Below are 16,181 nucleotides of genomic sequence, written 5' to 3' on the forward strand. Positions count from 1 at the left end.
CGACAATTAATTCTTTACCTTTTCTCAGACAGGTCATGATACAATGGAATTATACAAGATGATGGATGTTGGCAGAACATGTCAGTTTGATGTAGTGGATCTGATGCTCTGGCCCACAGCCGATGACACAGCATATGCCTGAAGGGTTATATATCTAGTATCTGTTTGTGATTCATTTGTAGTCCAAATGCAGCCAGTGAAAATAAACTGGAGGCAGCAGTGTGCCAGGCAGAAGCAGGACTGACCAATTTTTCACCTGTGAGCGGCATTGATATGAATGGTCCTCTTCTGAAGACCTGTAGGAGCCAGCAGCAGCACAGTAAACCCCAGAGACTTTTATAAAGCTCTACAATGCAACCTGGTAGTCTTATGTTGTGCTGAATGGATCATTTCTGCAATTAGGTTTATATTGCAGAGGGTAGGCATTAAATAAATGAGGAAGGTGTAGCACTCTGTAACTGCAGACACCTATTTTTAAAGATGTCTTCAGTGAGGCTTAAATTAATGTTGACCTATTTGTCATCTTCCCTTCTTTAAGACAGACATTTCCCATGCTCCTTTACATACAGTTTGAATACCCTCTCTGAATAAGGAAGCCTGGCAGTCAATTAGATGTTCCTGGCATGAAGGAGTAATGGACAATGAAAAATACTGTGTTCCTGAACAGGTTAATCAACGACGAACTTATTTCTTATAGCCCTGTTCTCAGTAAGAAGTGACTGCTGAGAGACACGCTGGTGGAAATCCTTGGGTACAAACCTTTTTTACCAATAGGAAGAAACTCAGTTTACTTGACAGACCTGAATTGTGGGACAACTATTGAAAAGGTCCAGTAAATCCAAAGCACAAGAGTAATAACTGAGCACTGTTTTGCTGAAATCACTATACCTTGTGGACCATTTTGAGTATCTGATCAGGCTACCTCTCTACAATTTCATTTGTTGAGATGTGAGACTTCCCATACTCACTAACTACTTATTATAAGGAGGGCACCCTTGTTCTTTCCAAGAATGAGACTCTATTAGTCTCCTTCATGCATTTTTTGGAACCCTGTGACCTTTGCATTGGTGCATCTAGCACTGAGGTCACACACAGAAGATCAGGAGGTCACACATTGCTCTAGAATCTGGGGACCAAAAGATTCCTACAAGGGAGGAATTCTTGCAGCTTTTTCTTAGCAAAGTAACACAGAAAAACATGTAATGTGACTGCAATATAGAGCTAGAGCAGTGAGCAAACACCCTGCACACTGAGACCTATCCTGCTGAGTACTCAGGGGAGACTTACTTTGTTGAAGCTGCCACTACAAAGGCATTTTGGAAGTTGACTGTGTCCTTTTGCAAGATGCTTGGAAAGTATGTATAGCTTCCAATCAAAACAAGTTTTCTTAGAGTTATTGGTAGTGGAAAAGGATAATCTCCATATAAAGGCAAGCTATACCCAACCATTTTGGTATCCAAGCTTTAATTCTAATTTTAAATCAATTCTTAACCTAGCCTTTTATCACCTTCTATTTCAATTGCTTCATGTACTACTGCCTTGTTTTTGTCAGCCTATGAAGAGAAGATAGCATACTTACTTGTAGGGGAGAGATTAATTTCCTCAGGCTATTTTCTAAGATTTGTTCTTTGATTTTGTGTATTTCTCTGTAGCTGCACTGTTCTTTTGTACACCTCAGAAAGATCTAGAGGATATTCTTAGTTCTTCAGCCAAACAACCTTGGCAACAAGCTGCATATTCTGTTTAATGAAGAGGGGTTACCCATCTTTTTCAAATGTGTGCTTGTTTCCCCTGTGTGGTCTCATTCCTATTTATCAAGACTGCACATTGGAAATGTTCACTGTTTACTGCTTCAAAGAGACAAGCCCAATGCGTTGCATTCAAATAAACTTCAAAAAAAATATTGAAGGGTATCCTAAAACATGTTTCACCATAATCTGTAAAAGAAAACACAGCGAATTTTGGACTGAATTTCTGTAATCATCACTGTAGCACATACTGCTTTTTTTTCCTAAGGCAAATGATATACTTCCTCTTCACTAAAATGTGTTAATTGCCTGACAGTAATTATTCTACATGTTTGCTTCATTACCAAGTAAAATATTAAGGCTTAAATATCCTTAATGGTAGGGACTAACTTCCTGTAGCTTTGACTCATTTGTATGTTTGTAAAAAGCCTTCAAATTTGTTGGATGTTTTAATATTATTCTTTCATATTTGAGGAAGTTTTTTGCAATTTTTTTTCATTCAGTTTTAGAGGGAGCTGAAGATTATTACTGTGTGTCACTGGGATGAAGTAGATGGAGGAGGCGGGAAGAAGACTAGGAATCATGGTAAATGTTTTGAAATTTCATTATTACATTTGAGAGTTCTGTTTAGATGAGACAAGACAACTGTATTTTTGTAACATATGGGAGAACTGAATAGTAATTTGCATTCCTGTACAACTTTCCATCTAAGGCTCTGAAGTACTTTATAAACATTAATGAACTAAATCTCTTAGCACCCAAACAAGGTAAAGATTAAGATCCTCATCTTACAGATGCAAAAGCTACACAAAGAGACAGAGGAGCTAGCAGTAGCTTAGCTCTTTTACCCATGGACCAGAGAACTCTGGTGGAAGTTTTTATTGAGTGAAACATCTCATATCATGGATGAGAACAGCAAGTTCTTGAGAATTTGTTGTTGACCTGTTTCACTGCAGGCTGAGTCTCTTGATTCTTTGACTTGTATTTTAGCAATTACATCCTCTTTTTCTCTCAAAATTGAGATCTTGCATCTAAGAATAATCTTATAATTATTTACTTGTTTGAAAAAATAAGCTTTTCTATGTGTTCCTGAAGAGAAGATAAAATTTAGTTTCTATGAGCTTGACTCACTTTCCAGTCGTGTTACACCACAGTTAATAATTCATTTAAAAAATAAAGTCCAGAAGCAGAAATGTAGTGATATAAAGCTGCATTTTGCCATCATTTCTAGCTGTTGTTGACACAGGTAATTGCACGGATGTCCTAGTACTGCCGCTAGCAAACTGGAAAAAAAAAAAAAAAAGACAAAAACCAGAGTGGTGGGTGGGGGTGTGCGTATGCAGCTTTGCAGAAAAGAACCTGGGGTCCTGGTGGACACCAAGTTGAACATGAGCCAGCAATGTGCCCTTGCAACAAAGGAGGCAAATGGCATCCTGGGCTGCATTATGAAGAGTTTTTCCAGCAAGTCGAGGATGGTGATCCTTCCCCTCAGCACTGGTGAGGCCACACCTGGAGTACTGTGTCCAGTTGTGGGCTTCTCAGGTACAAGAGAGACATGGACATTCTAGAGAGAGTCCAACAAAGGGGCACAAAGATGATGAAAGGACAGGAGCATCTCACGTATAAGGAAAGGCTGAGAGAGCTGGGACTGTTTAGCCTAGAGCAGAGAAGGCAGAGAGGGAGATCTCATCTATATTTATAAATACCTGAAAGAACGGTGCAAAGAAGATGAAGCCAGGCTCTTTTCAGTGGTGCCCAATGACAGGAAAAGAGGTAACGGGCACAAACTGAAACACAGGATGTTCTCTTTGAACATCAGGAATAACTTTTTTTACTGTGAGGACTGAGCACTGGCATAGGCTGCCCAGGGAGGTTGTGGAGTCTCCATCCTTGGAGCTATTCAAAAGCCGCCTGGACATGGTCCTGGGCAACTGGTTGTAGGTGGCCCTGCTTGAGCAGGGGGATTGGACCAGATGACCTCCAGAGGTCCCTTCCAACCTCAGGTATTCTGTGGTTCTGTGAATTTCCTCTATGACCTTATAGCTGATCTGCAAACCCCAGTTGTTTAGCACTGGTCTGCAAAACTTGGTTTTTAATCACTGTCAGCATTTCCAGTTATAATCACAAAGTGTTCTATATACAATAGTCACGAAGGAATATGAGCCAACCCTGCAGGCTGACATTACAACAATTTTTTGACTGTGAAAATTCGAACTGGTCCTGTGTGATAGTCTTTCTAGATGGTACTGACTAGACATGGAATGACTTTCTTTTTCAGTTATTCAGTGGTAAAGGGGAAATGGTACAATGCACCACTGAAACAAAGAGATAAAATTTACATGAATCATGAAGTGTGCTATTTAAATAGGACTTCCTTGCAATAGTCATCGAATCTGTCTTTTTTCCTTAGCTTATTATATCCTAAAAACCTTTATGCAAAGGATATTAGGGTTGTGAGAAAAAAAAAATCTACGAAGGGTAAAATTAAGAATTCTGGCACAATTTTGTCTTTTACTGCTGATAATGTATGTTTATGAAACTGAAAATAACCCACAAATAAAGGGGCATGGAATTGGTAGTATTTCAGAGGGGTGAGAGAGAAAGATTGCCTGTAACCTGCTAAAGCAATGACCACAATATGAATGCTTTTCTCATACTCAACTTTATGTATTAGATAGGACAAGTATGGCTAAGTAAGCTGTATCTTTGTATTGAAGACAATATTTTCAGTGTATTAATAACAGCTTTTGTATTTATACTGCTTCCTTTTGTGTATTGCTTCAAAGACTTTACTGTTTGTCTTTTTTCATGTATTTCTTAGAATCTCGGAGATGGCATTCGGGGTATTTGGAAACATTCAGCTCTAGTGATCCTGTAGAAATGTGCTCTCTGCAGTGAGTGTTCGAATGTACACAGGGTGCAGGCTTCCTGTCTTCTAGCTGAGCTGCTTGGAAAGTGTCATCCATTGGTACACAGCACTCCCTGACTCTTTCTTGATTAATTGTACGTTATTTGATCAGTCTCTGTGTATACGTGGGTTCACAACTTGGAAAATTCATGTCAGGTATTCTTTCGTTCTTATTATTCAGTGAAAGCATATATTTTACATGATGCATGAAACAAGCAAGTAAAATCTGATGTCTGTGTAGTTTCAATCTCTGCCACTGCAGTATACTTCCTTCCTCACACACACGCCTTTCTCTCCTCATTTGACTGTACTTTGTTCACTCAAGCTCGTTATACCATCATTAATTTCAGATCTGTGTAGTAAAAAACTTTCTGTGTAATTCTTCTTTCTAAATGTTGGGGATGTTTTTTATTTGTTCACTTCTTAGGAGATACGTTGCTGATTCAAAAGATGCTTATTTTGTTCTTTGTTAGTTGGAAAGATGCAGGTGTTCTAAAGTGCCATCAGATGGACTCAAAACCCCACTGACAGTCATAGTCACTAAAATGTCTTTATTCATAAATAAATAAAACATAATAAATGTTTTTATTCACAGAATTTAGGGACATAACTAAGTTTTCTTAGCACTCAATGAGGCATGGAATTTTGTTTATGCCTTCTAGAAATGTAAGTTAGGTATACAAATGCTAACTCTCCAATTGTTTGGGATTTTATTTTACTTGCTAATACTGACAGCAACGTCTTTTTAAGTGTTGGTTTTCTACAAATTTCTGTTAGCTTGTTAGCCTGTCCCTCAGGTGCAAACGTAATAATATCTTTTAAACATATTTAGATTTTTGTTTTTCCTTTTTGATTCTGGACAGTATCATTTGTTTCCTGGCTGTTAGACTTTTAATTAATATGCATTAGCCTGAAACATTCCATGAAAAATGTGTTGAACATTAATTTTAATATATTTCAGAGACTTAATAGGTATTAATAGAGCAATAATACCTACAGTAGCAGACACACACTGGATTTGTAGCTTTACAGCTTGTAAATTACAGCCAATGTACTGAGGGCAAACACCATTAAGAGAACATAATTTGAACATTAAAGAGATTGTGTTTGCAATCAGGACATCTGCCAAAACCATATCCAAAGATGTAGAGGTCCTCTAGCACGCTTCTTTTGCAGCATGCATTTATACAACCCCAATGTCTTCATCTGTCTAATTGAATTAAGTATTTTAAAGTACAGCCAGAAGGATAATTACTACAGGAATACCAGATACAAATACAACTTAAGTGGAGGTAATGTTTGTAAAATGTGGTCTGCTGACAGCCTTGGATGTAGAACTCTCTATCTACATAAGCTGATGGAGGGACTCCTGTCCTATGTGGGGCCTCACAGAGAATCAAGAGAATTGGCTAGTTGCTTTGCTACTCTGTTTTCAATCTCCACCTGAAACTACACAGGCTTGAGTCGATCACCTAGATAAGAACAGATTTGAACTCAGTGTTGCTTCAACAAGAAAGTGACCTTCCTAGCTGGCGCTTGAGTGTGGCTGAAAATCGGAAGGGAGGATCATTTGCAGTTTATATCATTTGCAGGGTTTCTGATTGTTTGTCTGTTTTGAGATTTCTGTTAAGCGAAGGAATCTAATCTTCCCGCATCTTTCTCTGACCCCCGTATGAAATGCTGTTGTCTTCCCAACCCTCTTAACATCCCCAAACAGTTAAGAAAAATCCCAAACCCAGGACTTAATTCCATATTGATAAAGAATTTTGAAAAGTGATTCTTTTGAGAAGGGGTGAAACTTGAAATGCAAGGTTATCTGTCTGCATTGGACAATGTGCCTAAAAAGTGATCAAGAACAGGCAGCTGCAGTGGACATTTAATCTTTTGCACACACAGAATTTTATATACATTCAGTCCTTGGTTTGTCTGAGGCAACTACCAAGAAGAGGCTGCTTTGCATCAGTTCTGATGGTAGATTTTGATATATGATATCTATCAGTGGGGAACAATTTCTTTGAACTCAAAAGAAATTGCTTCATGGAAGCTGGACATATCAGATCATTAACAGATCATAGATGGTAGATGACAGCCACTACTTATAAAATCTATTCTCAAAGCAGTGACTGAGAATAGAAAGGCTGATTAAAAAGCTATGGACTAGTCATCTAGCTAGATGATCGTCACAAGCTCAACAGCTGTTTCATGTCTAGCTCTGCAAGTCACGAGTGACTTTAGGCTTTGGTTCTCTTGGCATACAGCTAAAATCTTGAGTTTACTCTGTAGGTGAGTCAAACACTAATAATCTACTGTTTATATGTTTGAATCCTGCCTGTGATCATGTAACATCTTTTCTTCCTTTCTGCAGTGGCTCTTAGGTGCCTCCTACTGTTGCCGAAATCCGGAATAAAACTCCTTAACAGCAATGAGAAGTTAAGAAGCAGGCACTCCTTTATTGCAGCGCTGGGCACACAGGGGATCGCTCCACCTATCGTGTGCACCTGTCTGGTTTAACTATACAGTTAAATACACACCTGTTATACATATTCACTAGATTTCCAAACAAAATGTTAATTCCTTTTCAATGATTGGTCTTTTAATCATACCACCTTATTAATATTCTTATGTTAAAACAATCATTGGTCAATTTCACTTAACTCTACTGATTGGAATCCTCGATAAGGGGGTTTCCAAGCAGCAAACTGGCGTCCATGACGGTTTCCTTAGTTTTTGAAACAAAACATAGAAAGACCAGTATCTTCCTGGTGAGGTTTCTATGGTTTGCTTATTTCAAACTTAACAATACTAAGGTTCCTATGGTCACACATAACACAGTTCCTAAAGTTTCTATGACTACATTTCAAACTTAACACTGCTATACATTATGCTTCACAATTTTCTACTTCTTAATCAAACCAAACTCTTATATATATAATTGGATTTTAATTTCTTTATCAAAATATTTTCAACACTACTTTGTTTCCCCCATCTATTTTATATTTTGTTTCTTTTGCTCTCTAACACTGCCTGTTGTAGTGAACTTGTAATCATTTTCACCAGAAGTGGGCTGGCTGCTCAGATCTCTTACAAGGGCTCTATAACAGGGTGAAAGTCACATGCTCTGTAGAGCCTTCTCACAAACCAGCTCTTTTCTACCTTGAGGACTAAAGGGCAGGGGTGTTTCCAAGTTGTGTGATATTGATGGACTTCAGCATTTCCAAGGAACTTACCCCTTGTTTGACAATGACACTTCTAAAACCAGTTTTATATATTTACCCTACACTAGAGAACCAGCCAGGGCCTTTTGGCCCAAAGTGTGCATACCTCCACATTTTACTTTATTGACAATATGAGGCCAATTAGATCACCAGTTGCCAATTATACTACCACTTGCCTGACAGTAGTCTTGAATACTGATAGAAGGGGACAGAAGAGGAAGTGTCATAGTGTTATTTCAGTGTCAGGGTGTTTTCTGTAGATGTTCTGCTACATTTTACCTTTGGGCTTTCTTTCAGGCTCCCACCCTAGTTTAATGCTATTCAACCTATTCATCAACCCTATTTTTAAAGCTTATATAGAAATCATGGCAACTTATCAGAGTGTGAACCTGTCACTCCAGCTACGCTACAGCTCTGTCTGATTTGCAGAAAAAGCATCATTACGATGTACACATGCTGTGACCAGAGCAGAAATGCTGGTGTTGCCTTGAAGCTGAATGTTTGATTTGGAACTGACAAAAGAAGGATTTTCTGTTGTTCAGACACCAAGAAAAAAGAAAGAATTCCTATCCTCAAGGGTGGTGGACAAAGAGCATCATATTTGCTTTTACCTACCACAGCAGGAGCTACGCGGGAGAATCAGAGGCCAGAACAGCAGACCTGAATGAGGTCTTTTTCTGAGGCCTCTTCTGCCTCCAGTCACAGTCAGACTCCATTCCTGGGCTTCAGTTATCACCCTCTAGTCCTTCCTTGTATGCTGGAAGGACCAGTATTCCTACAGAAAAAAATGTGCCATGAATCACTTTAAGTCTTTGTGGCCCTTTCAGATTCCCCTCTGTTAATATTTGTATGTGAAGCTAACTCATGCAGTAAATTAGGCGACTGTTGATTAAATTAGAGTGATCTGAGAGAAAAAAAAAATTAGACACTATGGAAACATTCTTAAAAGAAGCATTTTAAATGGTTCAAAACCTTCAAACTGCTGCTGAGCATAGCTGGAAAACTAATTTGGAGTTTCATTTGTTTCTGTTCTCAGAAATGACACAGATTTGGCAGTCATGCTCTAACGTTAATGATTTAAAAGGGACTTACACCTTGCTTTATGAATGGAATTCAATCCAGCCTTAAGGCCCATAGGCAATTGCTGATATAGACATTTGCATGACCACGTACTTTTAAACTCTATATACATTGTAAAAATGCTGGGAGGGGTTACAGGGAGACAGCAAACTCAAGAGGAAATCCTAATGGAGGAACTGCATGACAATCTGTATCTAAGCATATAGGTCGTAAAGTGCAGGAAGATACGTTAGTAATATTTGTCTCACATTAAGGAACCGTCAGGTCAGGGAATGCAGGAGAACTGAATGTTATTGAAGCAATCAGACTGAGAGTGTTGGAGTCCAGTAAGGAGGTGCCTAAAATTAAGAGAATTTTCTGAGAGCAGTGATAGCAAATGGCCATGGCTATTATCCAGGTAAGTTTTTTAAAGTGGCAGCAAAAAAGCAAACTCTTGAAAACCTGGAACAAAATAGACTTTAAACATAAAGTTCTGAAGGATCCATTCTTGATCTCAGAGTTGGTGTTCTCCCAAAATTTTAGAAAAATTATGTTCTTGGTTAACATAAAATGGTATGAGAGGTTAGCCAGTTCAGATGCTATCCTAGTTTTGGTAATCTTGTTTGTATGTGCAAAGAACAGAAGAAACCTCAAGAAGACTACTACTGATAATGATAATTTTTTTTTAACTTACCATGCCAACTTTTTGTTCTCACTGCCATCTAACAGGTTCCACAGCAGTTTTTCCTGTCTCTCAGTGCAGATCTGCTCTGGATCCTTCTCTTTTCCTTCCTGTTTATTCCTGTGGCAAGTGTTAGACATCCTCTTCATAACAAAACTGTTGGATTGAGATGGAGCTATCTCTCCAACATGCCTCTAAATTGTTTTTCTTTAGTTATTGGACGTCTGAATTGTAGCTTGATGTCTTCACATTTGATTAGTGAATGCTTGTCACTTAAAAAAGCAGAGTAAGATGGAGAGAAGAGAAAAGCTTCAACAGGAATGGTAAAATAGAAGCATCTGTAGTCTGTTTTCTGTTCTTTAACCCATGAAGCCATTTCTCAAACCATTTAATGTAATGTTTAATCAGTGTTTAAATTATTTTCAGACATTCATACTGCTCATTTTAAGTAAGGGCTTCTATGTGCATATAGTTATTTTGGAAGAACACTGCTGGATTACTTACATGTGTGGATACTCCTTAATGTGGAATAGGAGTTCCTGATCTCTTTTAGTTTAAAGTATCAGGAAAGGAATAGCTTTAACAATATCCATGTACATAAACACAATGAAATACATCCTGTAGCACATTTACTAGTGCAATTGGTGCAAGACAAATTTTTCCCTTCTTTCTTTCTCTAGGCCAATAGGATCATTAGAATAATAGAAAATAAGTCTGGAAAGCATTTTGAGATTGATTCTTTTCCCTCAAGGTATGATCAGTTAGACCTGTTTAATTCTCACAGATGACTGTGTATAATCCATTATATTTTGGACTTTTTGCAAGTTTCAAAGGTGAGCCTTTTATCAGTCTCTGAATGAGCAAAAGCTCAGTTGTTCTGGGACAGAGAAATGATAACCAGATATACCTGCTACCTGTAATAATTTGTATTCACTCTCTTGCTCTAGCTGAAGTGGTGTAGGTAATTCACCGACTAGTGCAGAAGCTCAATAGCCAGCAGTTATGCTCGGTTCTCACTCAGAAGTTAGGAAGACTCAGGGTGCTGCCATCTGGGGTTACTGAGCTGCTGCTGACTGTTGCTGTATAATATTTGCAATTATTTTGGACTCTGTCAGAACACTGAGGAGGTCATGTGACTGAGAAATGCTTATATTTTAAGACTTGAAAATCTCTCCAGGTGCTCCAGCCCACTGTTTCACAATTGTTAAAATTAGGAAGTTTTTCTTGTTTAAGCTGAGCTTTCTCACTTTAAACTCCAGTTTAAATTCTGCATTTATTACCCTTTTCTTGATGAATATTGTTACTTTTCTCTTTGCAAAAACTTTTAATATTCTTGAAATCTATTCCTGTGTTCTTCTCAGTCATCTTTAGGCTGAGAAGTTTGACACAATTTTTTGTTAGAACCCACTGTCTGAGAATATTAATGCATTTAAAGTCTTCCTTTCAATGGTAGTTTTGCCATTGGTTTCTGTGGAAAAAGTACAGAACCTCACTGCCAAATTGTTATATTCTGGATATTAATGAGCCCTTGAAATTGATTTTAACATTAAACAGTTGTTAAAAAAAAAATTCTCTCTTCTTACATGTCCATGTAGAGATTGTAAAGTATGAAGTAGAGACCTAAGTATCTGATACATAATTAAAAATCAAGAGAAAGTTAGCGGCCATAATCTTCAACTTCTGAAATAATCTTAGCCTGTCTGTTTCACTCACTTTACAGGCTAAATCTTGCTTTCAGAGCTGTAATCTGCTGCAATGACATGATGAGTCAACCATGTGTTGTACCTAATTGGTGCACTTGTCTCTTGTCCTTTGCAGATTGTCTCTTTCTAGATAGCCTGACACATATTGTTTAGTTTCACAAGCATCATTTCAACTCATTTGCAGATAAGTATGGGTCCGTGACTTTAGATAATGCTGCTGTGTTCTAATTATAGTAGTTACAGCAATATGTCAGTTGGCCTTGCACTTCTTGTTCTGGCATGGTTGGATTGTTCACAAACTATAAGAATGATTCCAGAAAATTATAAACAAGGTTCAATCTTTCATTAAGGTGAAAACTGTTTAACAATTTTATATGTGAATTCTAACACAGGATAGTGTTTAACATAAAAAAATGTGTTCAATGCTGTTTTGTTTTGTGGTAAATTGGTACATAGTTCTCAGGCAGCTCATGCAGCTATACAACCTATTTAACTGATGGACTGTTGGGTACAAATCATCTTTAAATTTATTAGGTCATGGTCATTTCAGAGAAAAAAAGAGCTTTAACATATGATCAGTGCTCTCTGCAACCCAGGCATTTGAGTGAAGATCAAAGCTCAGGAAACTAAAGGCATGTGAGAAGCAAGATGAAATGCAATGTGCCATGTTAAATAATTGAGAACTCTTATGCTAAATGATTACTGATGAAAAAATAAGATCAGAGCTAGAATTCATCAGGCAAAACCAGTTTTGACTAGTCATGGGAAAATATCTTGCTGTCACAACTAGAGCTATTGTTAATATGGGGAGTGCTCTACAGGTTTAAACACTGACGAGTCAAGAAGTTGAACAAAGGTATACCAAAAATATATGAAGACCTTTGTATTTAGTTGTGAAAACATACTGAAAACTAGCTGAGCAGCAAGAATGGGAAAATCATCAGATATTACGGGCAATGGCATAGACCAGGGAACAGGTTGTCAGCACAGGAGCTTGAGATAAATGATAGGTAAGAAATAGAAAAATTAGTCAGAGGAAGGAGAAGAACAAGATAAGGCAGAGTAAATGGGAATACAGCAAAACGTGACAATGTGAAACATGGCATGGTATTGTGAACTGTGGATGCTGATCATATATGATCAATGTATGTTCCTTGGCACTACATAATTTAAGTACATAGATTATCAGTTGTTTTTACTATTTACTGTACTTCATCAATCAAGTCTAAGAAGGTTGGGGTTTTGGTGGTTTTGTTTGTTTGGTTGGTTTTGGTGATCTAGACCACGCTGACTAAGCAATTAAATTTTAAAATTTTATTTTGGATCAGAAAATTGTTCACTTATGTTAGAATATACTAGGTATACTCTAGAATACGAAGTAGTGTGGGTCCTATCCCTGTAGATCCTCAAAAGTGTTCACAACCCAAGCCTCAGAGGACTAGATTACACGTGGTTTGAAGGGAGTCCTGTTTCTGCTATAGTTTTTGCTGATTTCCTGGGAGGAAATTAGATTCATTTGTCTTACTTGGAAATCTTTCAAGAAATTGTCATCGGATTTCCTATCCTCCATTCTTCAGATAATACGTCTCATTTAAGTGAGGGTTTACATCTCCCAGTTAATAGCTCAGCAGCTTGGTATTTGAATTCCCTTAGAACTCTTCAGGGATATCTGGATTTTGACCATTTTTTACTACTACTTCTACTGATTTGTTCTAAAACCTTTACTACTGGCTCTTCAGTTTGAGACAACTCCTCCTAATTGTTCCTGCAAAGCACTGTGTGGGTGAAGAAACCTAAGCTCCTCCATAGTGAACACCAGTGCAAAGAGTTCATTCAACTGTACCCCTACAAGTGTACTCTGTTACACCCCCATCATCCATCAGCCCCACAGAGCCCATGACCCCGAAGCCTGCTGCTTCTCAGGCATTTGAGAAAGATGTTGTTATTAGCCGGTAGCAGGTTGCTGCTGTTCTATCATGTTCTGTACTTCTAACATGCCAAGACTAAATGGTAGGTTTTGGCATGGATGTGACTTGCTCTTTTTGAGATTGTCTTTTTTTAAATAAATATGGTCACTATGTCAGTATCATTTTGATACAAATCCAATAGTCTACTCAGGAAACAATCAAGCATTGCTTCTCCTCTTCTGGACATTAGTTGTTGTAAGAGACTGAATTGTTATCTTGAACCATTTGCCTCAAAGATTGTTAGGTGTGAGGGACTGGGATGTCATCTCAAGGAACTGTGAACTGCTTATCTTGAGCCCTTTGTCTCTAAGATGGCCTGTTTAAGAAGGACACTCCTCTGTCCATAAGGATGATTACCAGGCCATTGAGTCATCCAGGGGAGGAAACGGGGCTGGAGCTGATAAGATACTGGTTTCTAGTGTCGATCACACAAAGGTCCTGTGATAGATGAAACCTGCAGCGCATGACATCATCGAAATATGCCCTATAAAAACCCATAGAGACAAGCTGTGGCGGCCTTTTTTTCACCACCAAAGAATTGAAGATTGAGGACCAACAGGATGCCGCTGGATCCCTGGTGGTGACCGTCCTTGCAACTCCCACCACCGACTGCTTGCCTGAGGACAAACGGGATGCTGCTGCATCCGTGGTGGTGACTATCCTAGCAATCCTATCCTGACTGCTTGCTTAATTTCTACCTTTTCTTCCATTCTATCTTATTGCCACCATTTTCCGCTTTTGATACTTTTGATAATAGAAGCTCTTTTGACTATACGGCATTTGACCTCGTTTGTGTCTTAATCTTGCTCTTGGGATCATATCAAAACCTTCCCCGACATTGGATTGGGACAGTTGTTCCAAGAAAATGCAGTTTAAATGGTGTAAAATTGTTTCTTATGCTCCATTGTGACATTTACCCAGTATGTGTAGAGATGAAACTCCTCCATTATTAGTCTTCTGTACTTGCACTCTTTTTCTCAGCCACTCCTCTGGTGGTCAAGAATGTAATAATAATATTCCTTTTCAATTTGGTCATGGAAAATTCAGTCTGTATGGATTCAGGGCTTCTTATTGACATTGTTAATATTTGTGTCCTATTTGACTCTCAGTTTGCTTTAACATGCAAATACTCTTTCACAGATGTCCCTACTATGTCATTCCTGTATAAATAGTTCACCTTCAGTATTATCGTGCACCACAGATTATACTTTTCACCAGATTTTTGAGATGATATTTTTATCACATACAGCCAAGCATTTCAGTCCACCACCTTATTTTTAGGTTCTTGCAAAGTATTTGAAAGGGTGATCTTGAGCTGATCACCTATTTTTATAGACCTACTGTAAGAAGCTTTATTTGTTGACACTGTAATTCACTATTTCCTGTTAGAATTTTATCAACTTCTATGTTAAACATTATTTGAATATATAATCTCTAGTTTAATGACTTAATCCCTCAAATATCTGTTACATCATGTTGTTCTCCTTCACACCTGTTGGCTTTTTTGAAGTCTTAATTTTAAAAACTCTTCCGTATTGTTTTTAATTTCAAATGTGAACAGATGATTTCTTTTGTGTTATACAGAGACATTTCTTTCTTTATAGGGTCCATCTGTCCCAAGCTTTCCCAAGTCATAATAAATTAAACCCACTCTGTCCATTACTGTTTTCTGAACTGTGCCTTGAGCTAACTCAACAGGACCTTTCCTCTTTGTCTGGTCCTAGTCAAGAAACAAGCAGCACTTCAGAAAAATGCTATCACAGAGATCTAAGCCTTGAGCTTTCTGGTAGTAGCTCTATTTTTATCTTGAGCAACTCTTTCCCATCCCCCTCCTTCTCACTGCACTATGGTTCCTTCCCACAGCCCAAGGAGTTAGAATTTTATTGTCCTCTCCCCTGCCTGGAGTTCTTGTTGCATCTAAGTTTCCCACATTGACTGACTGACTTTTAGCCTATGCCTGTATACTCTTAGCATAATATACATGGGCAGAAAAGCTTGTAGTAGGCTGTTTTCCACCTATGAGTTTCATGCAGCAGGGATGTTTTGCTGGCTGCCCAACTTGGGATGGGAGCCAACGATGGAGATATCAACCCTTGACTTGATTGTATTTATTGCTCCCATAATTCCTTGATTACATGTTTGTTCTCTTCTAGGTCAGTTGCCAACTAGGTGAATGTAGTTCACCAGGAAGATGGAAACATATAGAAAGTGAATAGATGGAAAGATCAGAAAATCTTTGGTGAGTGTGGGAAAGCACTATTACTGCTAAAGATTGTAACAACTGAGGCCTGACACCCAAGAGTCAGCTGGCCGTACAGAGTCAAGCCAGGCAGGCAAGCTCAGGTTCACAGTGTGTCTTGGCACAAACGAAATGATTTTTTTATGGCTGCTTTAGTGAAGCTTCCATTAAAGTCTTGGCAAAGTAAGTGTGTGTTGAAGAGATTTAACCGCAATTGGTACAAATAATCCTTATGCAACAACTGATTCAGTGCTTGAGGGAGGAGTGCATGTTTTTCACTTGTGTGTACAAGAAAGAAGGGAAAAGTCTCTTGTCTTTTGCATGCCCAGGAAAAACATTCAAGATGTCAGCGTCTTGTTGCTTGTGTTGAATTTTACTTGCAGAGCTGCCTCAGAAGCCCTCTGTACAGTAAAACCACTCATAATCAGTTTAGGATTGCTTCCCCGAAAACATAACCTCTGAACCTGCAAGTTTTGTTTGCCAGGAGGCAATCAGTGCATGGTCAGTTGAAATCTCTCTGACACATGATTTGTGTTTTTTCCAGTGTGCTTCAGACAAGTATTTTCTTGCATTGTGAGGTCCGTGCAGTAGAGATAAGCCCAGCCCCACACTCCTGAAGAAGCCTGGAAAGGCATTTTTTCAGCAGAAAAAAAGGGATGA

Source organism: Harpia harpyja, chromosome 1 (assembly GCF_026419915.1).
Source record: "Harpia harpyja isolate bHarHar1 chromosome 1, bHarHar1 primary haplotype, whole genome shotgun sequence".
Taxonomy (NCBI): domain Eukaryota; kingdom Metazoa; phylum Chordata; class Aves; order Accipitriformes; family Accipitridae; genus Harpia; species Harpia harpyja.